This window comes from Rutidosis leptorrhynchoides, chromosome 10, assembly GCF_046630445.1.
Source record: "Rutidosis leptorrhynchoides isolate AG116_Rl617_1_P2 chromosome 10, CSIRO_AGI_Rlap_v1, whole genome shotgun sequence".
NCBI classification, from domain to species: domain Eukaryota; kingdom Viridiplantae; phylum Streptophyta; class Magnoliopsida; order Asterales; family Asteraceae; genus Rutidosis; species Rutidosis leptorrhynchoides.
Genome location: NC_092342.1, coordinates 197,774,554 through 197,783,675, shown reverse-complemented (window position 1 = coordinate 197,783,675; position 9,122 = coordinate 197,774,554).

Sequence of the window (9,122 nt, the reverse complement as noted above, 5' to 3'; positions counted from 1 at the left end):
CTTGGCTTTTCAACCTGTGCCTGAACCAAATCCCATATAAGTTCTGCATAATCAGGATTCTCTACTCTTGTGAATGAGTATAAAAGTTTGAGCATCGGCACAGTTAAGCTATCAGATCCACTTTTTGTCATCAACAAGCATCTGTTGATGATTGAGAATATCACATACCACCTGGAGTGCAGATACTTCTTTTGAAACTTAGCAGGTGGAACATTAGTTGCTCCAACATATCCAAGAGAAAAGATTGAAGACATCATCTGCTGTGTGGCAGGAAAAGCAGGAGCATTCTGTACAAGAGGAAGTCTGAATATCCTCCTGAAGTCTGCTTTTGTGATACTCCTGAATCCTTGTACTTCCCTCAGCTTAAATTCAAATCTGGCTGGTTCACCCTGTGGATTAATATCCAAGTCTGTTTCTGGCACACTAACTGTGGAGCTCAGAGCAGGCCATAAAGTATGCCTCTCTAGAATTGCAGTCCAATAATTGCAGGGAATATTGGTTTCAGAATTGATAAACTGATTATTCGCCATTTAGCTGTATACATAAGAAATAGAAGACCACAAAATGTTATCATAAAGCAAATTTCTCTATTCTTATTTCCTTTGAAATCCTTTTTATATTTTTCAAATTTTATAATTTTTATGACTTTTCTAAGATATAAAAATCATTTATTCCAAATATGAACAAATAATTGACAACCATTACATTCATATGATATTCATCTTAGTACAAAATCATCATGCAAAGTTAATTATATAACAAAAGGAATCAGAACAACACTTAGTCAATTTTCAGCACAATTCAAGCAGATTCGATATTTATGAAAATTTTAGATTCTGTAACCAAATAAACTTGAGTTTTCATATCAGAAAGATATAGAATAAACATGTTAAGCGTTTGAAGATAAAAATCAGAAAATTTCAAGGTACCAAATTTCAGACTCGGTATCAAGAAAGAAAACCAGATTCGGTATCTTCAACAATTAACAGAAAGTCACTCAAACATGCATATTCTATCACATATCATGTAATTTCACAACCATGATCAATTAACCATTCAATTACAAGCATATTAACATGTTAATTGTATGAACAAACTTGGTATCAGGATAAGAACACATTCGGTAGATACAGAATTCATCAAATAAGCAATTAAACATGTAATCAGGCTCGGTCAAATGATAGATCAGTCAATTTAACTCAGATTAGACAAGATTTCATGTTTATTTTCTAAATCAATTGAGTTTAATCAAAGATTAATTGAAATCGACTCAGACTCGGTATAATCAATAAGATTTCAAAAATTAAAGGTCATAATCCAATTATTTTTGATCTTTTCTGGTTGATAAAAACTTAATTATCTCAGATCTACAATTATATATCTTAAACATTGATTAAAATCAACAATTACCAAGGAATTGAAGAAACAGAATGACGGACTCGGTAGAATTAGGCAGATTCGGTATAATCAACAGACTCGGTAGGTAATTAATAATAGTAAGAGAGTAATGTTTGACTTTGACTCTCCTTTTATAGATACCGAAGGTAAAATACCAAATGGACTTTACAGAATGGGCCTAATATACCGAATACAGTCCAATTTTTCAAAACTTTAACAATTTAACTCCAAATCTTGACAAATTGATTTTTCCTCTTGAAATCCATTTCAATCTTTTCATGAAAAACAATTCTGAGACAATTTTTGAAAACTTTGAACTTACCGAATCTGTACTGTTGGTTGTCAGACTCGGTAAAATGCTAAAAATAGCATTTATTCAGTAAAATTTAAATATTTTTTGGATTTTATCTTTTCCAATTTTTATAAATTTTTCAAAATAAGATTTGTACTTAAAAGAACTTTGAATTTTATACAAAGTACAAATCTTCAGTGATACCAATTGTTGACACGGGTTGCATACTGAGATGTATACAAGTCATAGTGAATTATTTCAGATAAAAACAAACAAATTTTGAATTCACTTTTGAAAAACAATATTTTTGAATAATTTTCTCATTTTCTCCCTTTTTCTCCCCCTCAAAATGTGATATACAAGAAAGTAAATCAGCATTTTGATTATGTTCCCAAGAAAATGAATTAACTCCCCCTTGAAATAGGATATCAATGAGTTACCTCCCCCTTGCGTAACCATTGAACAAATATATCTAGGAAGTTATCATTAATCTAAAGGCAGTCCCTTAAAGAAAAATTATCTAAAGCACTGAAACTTAGTTGCTCCCCCTAGAAAGTATCTACTCTTCTTAAACACAAGATCCCAAAAATAAGTCCCAACAGATCTAAGGAATATCAAGCACTATACTCTACCATGCCAATCTCTTTGATCAAGAATTTTAGCCTAAGTTCATCTAAAGGTTTAGTGAACATGTCACTAATTGCACTTTAGTAGGTACAAAGTATAACTCTACATCCCCTTTCTCTACATGGTCCTTAATGAAGTGATAACGAATATCTATGTGTTTAGTTTTAGAATGCTGAACCGGGTTGCTTGTTATTGCAATAGCACTTTGTGAATCACAATAGATCGGGGTCTTAGAAATCTTAAAGCCATAGTCCAAGAGTTGAGTTTGCATCCATAAAACTTGTGAACAACAGTGAGCTGCAGCAATGTACTCAGACTCAGCTGTTGATAAAGACACACAGTTCTACTTTTTGGATGACCAACCAACTAGCCTATTCCCCAACATCTGAATTGATCCAGATGTGCTCTTTCTATCAACATGGCAACCACCATGATCCGCATTAGTATAAGCAGTGAGATTGAAATCGGATCCATGAGGATACCAGATCTCAAGGTTAGGTGTACCTTTAAGGTATTGAAAAATCCTAACAAACACTTTGGAGTGAGATTTCTTAGGGTTGGACTGAAAGCGGGCACAGACAGTTACGGCAAGTGTAATGTCTGGTCGACTTGCAGTCGGATACATTAAAGAACCAACCATGCTTCGATAAAGCGTAATATCAAAGGGTTCCCCATTAGTATCAGCATCCAGTAAAGTCCTCATTGGGGTTGTCATTGGTTTTAAAGCAGTCATTTTAAAACGTTTTAGCATATCATTGATATACTTTGTTTGACTGATAAAAATTCCATTTGGTAATTGTTTTACTTGTAACCCCAAGAAGAAAGTTAACTGGTCAAGCATGCTCATTTCGAATTTGTTGGCCATAAGGTCACCAAATTCTTTGCATAAGGCCGGGGACGTGGAACCAAAAATAATATCATCAACGTAAATATGAACCAAGAGAATGTGACCGTGGTTTTTATGGATGAATAGCATTGTATCAATCGTTCCACGAGAAAAGTCATTGTCCAGCAAATACTTTGTTAAGGTCTCGTACTATGCACGCGGTGCTTGCTTCAGACCGTATAAAGCTTTCTCTAAGTAGTAAACGTGGTTTGGATGAATGAGATCGACAAAGCCTTCTGGTTGATCAACATAGACTTCCTCTTGAAGATAACCATTCAGAAAAGCAGTTTTGACATCCATTTGAAACACCGTGAACTTCATATGAGAAGTAAATGCAAGGAAAAGACGAATTGCCTCAATCCTAGTAACTAGAGCAAACGTTTCGTCATAATCAATGCCCTCTTGTTGTCGATATCCTTTGGCCACAAGACGTGCCTTATTTCGAACCACAATTCCATCAGAATCCTTCTTTTTCTTGAAAATCCACTTAACCCCTATTGGTCGTTGACCCGTTGGTCTTGGAACTAATCGCCATACTTTCAATCGTTCAAATTGATTGATCTCGTCTTGCATTGCAACTACCCAGTATGGATCTAGTAAAGCTTGAGCAACCGTTGTTGGTTCAATCTTACTAAGAAAGGCTGTGAATAGACACATATTCTGAGTAGCCCTTCGAGTTGAAACTGGAGCAGATGCGTCACTAATAATAAGATCTATTGGATGACTATTAGTCCATCGGGTGTGGGGAAGAGGTTGAACATCAATTGTATCCATCGGAACATCAACCGTTGTTGACGTTGAGCCTTGATCTGCTTGATCTGATGTAACATTATCTAATGGATTCAATAGAGTATCTGGAGAAACAGCTGGAGTTGTATCAAATGATGAATCTTGATCTTGTTCAAGATTATCAGTAACAGGAGGTTGAAGGGAGGATGAAGAAGCAACAGGTGAATCAGTTGGTGTTAAATCTTCATCAAAAAGACTTTGAAGAGTCTCCACAGTAGTTGACTGTGATGGTGTAACCGGTACGGCTTGAACATTTGAATCCCGTTGAGGAGTATAAAGACTATCAAACAAGATATCCAGTTCCTCTGATGTAACCGTAGGAACACCCTTCTTCGAGAAAATTGAGTTTTGCGCGGAAGAAGTAGTAGCCAGGTTAGGATCGGGTTTTGAACTGAGTTGTTCAAAATCCATTCCCGAAAATTCATCGAACTTGACGTTAATGCTCTCTTTAATCATCTTTGTCCGCTTATGATAAACACGATAAGCAACTTTGTTCGAGGAATAACCAAGAAATATGGCCTGATCGCCATGAGGATCAAACTTTCTGAGGCTGTCAAAATCGTTAAGCACATAGCATATACAACCAAAAACACGGAAATATTTGACATTCGGGCGTCTACCATATAATAACTCATATAGAGTTTTATCAAAACGTTTGTTTACAATACAACGATTTTGGGTATAGCATGCAGTTGAAATGTCCTCCCCCCACATTTTTGGAGGTAATTTGGAGTAGGAAAGCATCGTTCGTGCTGCTTCGCACAACGTACGATTACGTCGTTCGACTACTCCATTTTGTTGGGGGGTCCGAGCAGCAGAGAACTGATGTTCAATGCCTTGGTCTTTCAAATAACTATCAAGCGGGTCATTCTTAAATTCCGTCCCATTATCAGTTCTGATGCTCTTAACATGTTTGTTAAAAGAGCGTTGAATCTTTTTAATGAACTCAATGATAATGGCGGGGGTTTCTGACTTAGTTCGCAAAAGAAAAATCCATGTAAATCGGGAATAGTCATCAACAATGACAAGCACATGTTTCTTGCCACCGAGGCTAGAAATACGCATGGGTCTACATAAGTCCATATGCAATAATTGCAAAGACGATGAAGTACTGGGGTTTTGCTTAAGCGGATGATTGGTCCGTTTCAGCTTACCCATCGCACATGATGGACACGCATGATGCTTATCATATTGAAAGGTTGGAATACCATCAATTAAATCTTTAGAGACTAGTCGATTGATAGCCTTGTAATTCAGGTGTGACATCCGATGATGCCATAACCATGAATTTTCTTTGGTAGAACGAGTGGCCAAACACATGGTTGCATGTGATGGTGCATCATTGAGGTCAATAGTATATAGTGAAGCACAACGTTTACCAACAAGAAGATCATTCCCTTAGGTGGATTGCACCGAGCATTGTCGACGTTCAAACAAAACTTTGAGATCTCCATCGCAGAATTGGCTCACACTAAATAAACTGCACCCAAAACCCTCAACATATGAAACCCGTTTGATTGTTATGCCATTTTTCACAAAATCTCTGTAACCCGTTATTGCTGCAATCTCATCGTTTCCGAATGTAACCGTTCCTAGGAATTTGTTAATGAAGTTGACAAGCAAGGATTTATCGCCCGTCATGTGTCGAGAACAACCGGAATCGATATACCAAACACAGACGTCGAAACCCTGTAAATGTGAATTTCCTAGAGTTTAGGTACCCAAAGTTTCTTGGGTCCTTTTCGGTTAGTACCAGCAATAAACTTTGGATTAACAACAAACTTTGGATCAATGATGAAATAATCACGTAAAGCATCATGCAGTTTAGACAATAAAGCATCATTTAAAACCACATTACATGAAGCATCATATGCAACATCAATCTTTACATCGTTATCAGAAGTCTTAACACACAATTTATTCCAAGTAGATGTTTTGTTCACAGACGAAAATTGAAAAACATGAGATGATTTCCTAGGCCGACTAGCAGATTGCTTTGGTTTGGTTGCTACTTTCTTAGTCGTGGACTTAGGAACCCATACAGATTTGTAATTCAAGTTTGGATTATGACCTGTGACACGAAAAACACCTTTGTTAGTTAGACGTCCAAACTTTTCAGTTGACACATGAGATGACTGATTTTGCAGAATTTCCAATTTGATTGTACGTTCTTTTACATCATACTCACTCAAATCAGGTTTAGAACTTGTGTGTGTTGTGGACTTAACTAATTTCTTTAAAAGACTCGCTTTTGAAGTTCTTGTCATAGGAATCATAGGAATCTTTTCAGTTAACACATAACCATTTGGAGAATGAACCTTTTTAACAATATACTGAGTTGTAGAAACAACTTTCGAACCATGATTGCCAAATTGAGAATGTAGAGGATTTTTAAGAATAGTAATGGGTTTTATATCCTTAGATGTTGTTGTTCCCTTCCCCTTCTTAGTAATCCCACCAGTACATTCAAGCACATTGGTTGCAACATTAGACGTTTGCTTAAGTGTGTTAGCCTGTTTCAGTTGAATTATCTTTTGTTTTAAGCTTTTAATCTCAAGACATAATTCTTCAACAGAAACTATCACTTCACCATCCTTAAAAGCATAAGTACATTCTTTCTTAGGCAGTGAAGGCAATTTATCACACAAAGCAAGCATTTGTTCTAATGATTGGCAATTAAGTTGCAAGTCAATATTCTCATGTTCAAGTTGAGCTACTATATGATTCAAATCACGTACAGCAGGAAAATGCAAGTAATAATCATGCAAAGGATCAAGTTGACTTTCAAAATCTATCAAAGGTTCAATGTTCGGTTCATTCTGAGGTTCTACTTTTTCATCTAAAGAATTTTGACCTAGAGAATCTGTCTCAAAGAAGACAGTTAGTTCATGTGCTAGGTCTTCACGGAAAACATCATCTGGACATGCAGGTAAAGTTGGTAGAATTGGTTTCACATCAAAAATTGGTTCATCAAACACCTCATCTATTGCAGTAATGCTAGAACTAGGTTTGTTAAACACTTCATTTTCAAGCATTAAAATGTATTTCTCTAGCATGAGTGTTGGGATATAAACCAGTCTACGCTTAGGCACATAATCTTCACGTTGCATGTTCTTTTCAGTTTCAACAAGATTTTTCATGAAATCAGGATTCGATTTACCTATCTTAGCATTGATTTTTTCATACATTAAGCTAATTTGATGGTATTTCCTTGATTTACGATTCACAATAATATCATCAAAATCAGCATCAGAAGCATGTACAAAATGCGATGGTAAACCGGCTTGAAAATAATCAGAATGATATAATCCTGGAATCTTTTTGGAAGCATCTTCCAAAATTTTCGGATCTTCATAACCCAACCCCCACTTTTCACCATGAATCGTTTTTGATCTATTCATGAAAATTGTTTGTTTTGAAAGTTCCATATACATGATAGCTTTGGATTGCTCTATTCGATAGAGTTTTTTCTCATATCGAGCAAGTTGTGCTTTCATTTGAAAAGATTCTTTTGACAATAAAGAAATTTCAGTGTTCTTTTCAATTATGGTATTTTACAATTGAACAATTTTCTTGTTTAGTTTTGAAAGTGTGGGTTCATGTTGGTTTTTCAAATTAGAAAGATCTTTTTCTAAAAATTGAACTTTTTCTGCAAGTCGTTCCGATTTTAAACGATAATCAGTTCTTTCAACTTTAATCGGATGAATTGTCTTTTTCAGATCTTTCAACTCAGTTTCCGTAGAGTTGAGTTAGAGAGTCAATCGTTGCACATCCGTTTGCAATTTGGATGAGGAAGGTCTGGTCTCATTCATTTTGATTTTATCTTTTAAAACCTTGTTTTCAGATTTTAAGCCTTTGACTTCTTTTGACATTGAGGCCAGATTCTTCATCAAGTCATTTTGAATTTTTATAAAATCAGGCGAGAATTCAGTTGATTGTACCTCATCATCATCGGATGTTGAGTCAGAATTCTCCATTGCTTCCTTAGCTTTGATGAGCTTTGTCACCTTGCAAACATTTGCATGTTCCACCTCTGAATCTGAATCGTCAGTCCAGTTAAACCAAGTATCATCAACCAGTTTTAGCTCTCCCCCAGTTTTCACAATCTTAGCCATCAACATTTTCTTCTTGTAGTAAGCTGCGTCCTTCTTCTTAGGCATCTTGCACTCACGAGAATAATGACCAGCTTTGCCACAATTGAAACAAATTGAATCTTCCTTCTTGGAATCACGTTGTTGTTTAGATTGATCAGCTTTCTTGTAGTACGAGGAAGATGACGAGTTTTTGCATTGATTGCTTTATTTGCCTTTAAACTTGTGTTTGTTCAAGGCTTTTGTGAACATGGCTGCCATCTTGACTAATTCAAGGTGAGAATCATCAACATCAGAAAGATTCAAATCTTCTGAATCAGTTGATTCTTCTACAAGCACTTTCTTCTACAAGCACTTTCTTATACAAGCTTTTGGAAGACGTCAACGATTTGCTCTTCTTTTTGGCAATTAGGGCAAGTGGATCGCCCGGAGAAGACTCTTTCCTTCCTTCTTGAAGTTTAGACACTTCAGGTTGGTAATGCATAAGAACTCCAACAAGCTCATGAATAGTCAACTTGTCAATTTCTTTAGTAGATCGAACAATGGTTCCATAAGGAAGCCAATCAGCATTGAGCTTTTTGAGAAACTTCATGTTGACTTCAGCATTTACTTTTATGATCTTGCACCTTTTCAACTCATTGAGTATAGTGACCTGAACTTTTCCATGTTTATATATATATTAAATGAAATTGTTATTTACATGATTAAGTGTTTTCAACATGTTAAGCAATCAAACTTGTTAAGACTTGATTAATTGAAATAGGTTTCATATAGACAATTGACCACCCAAGTTGACCGGTGATTCACGAACGTTAAAACTTGTAAAAACTATACGATGACATATATATGGTTATATATATAGTTAACATGATTTTATTATAAGTATGTATCTCATTAGGTATTTTAACAATGAGTTATATACATAAAAATGAGACTATTAATTTAAGAAACTCGAAAACGATATATATAACGATTATCGTTATAACAACGTCTTACTAGGTACATATGAATCATATTAAGATATTGATACACTTGGTTA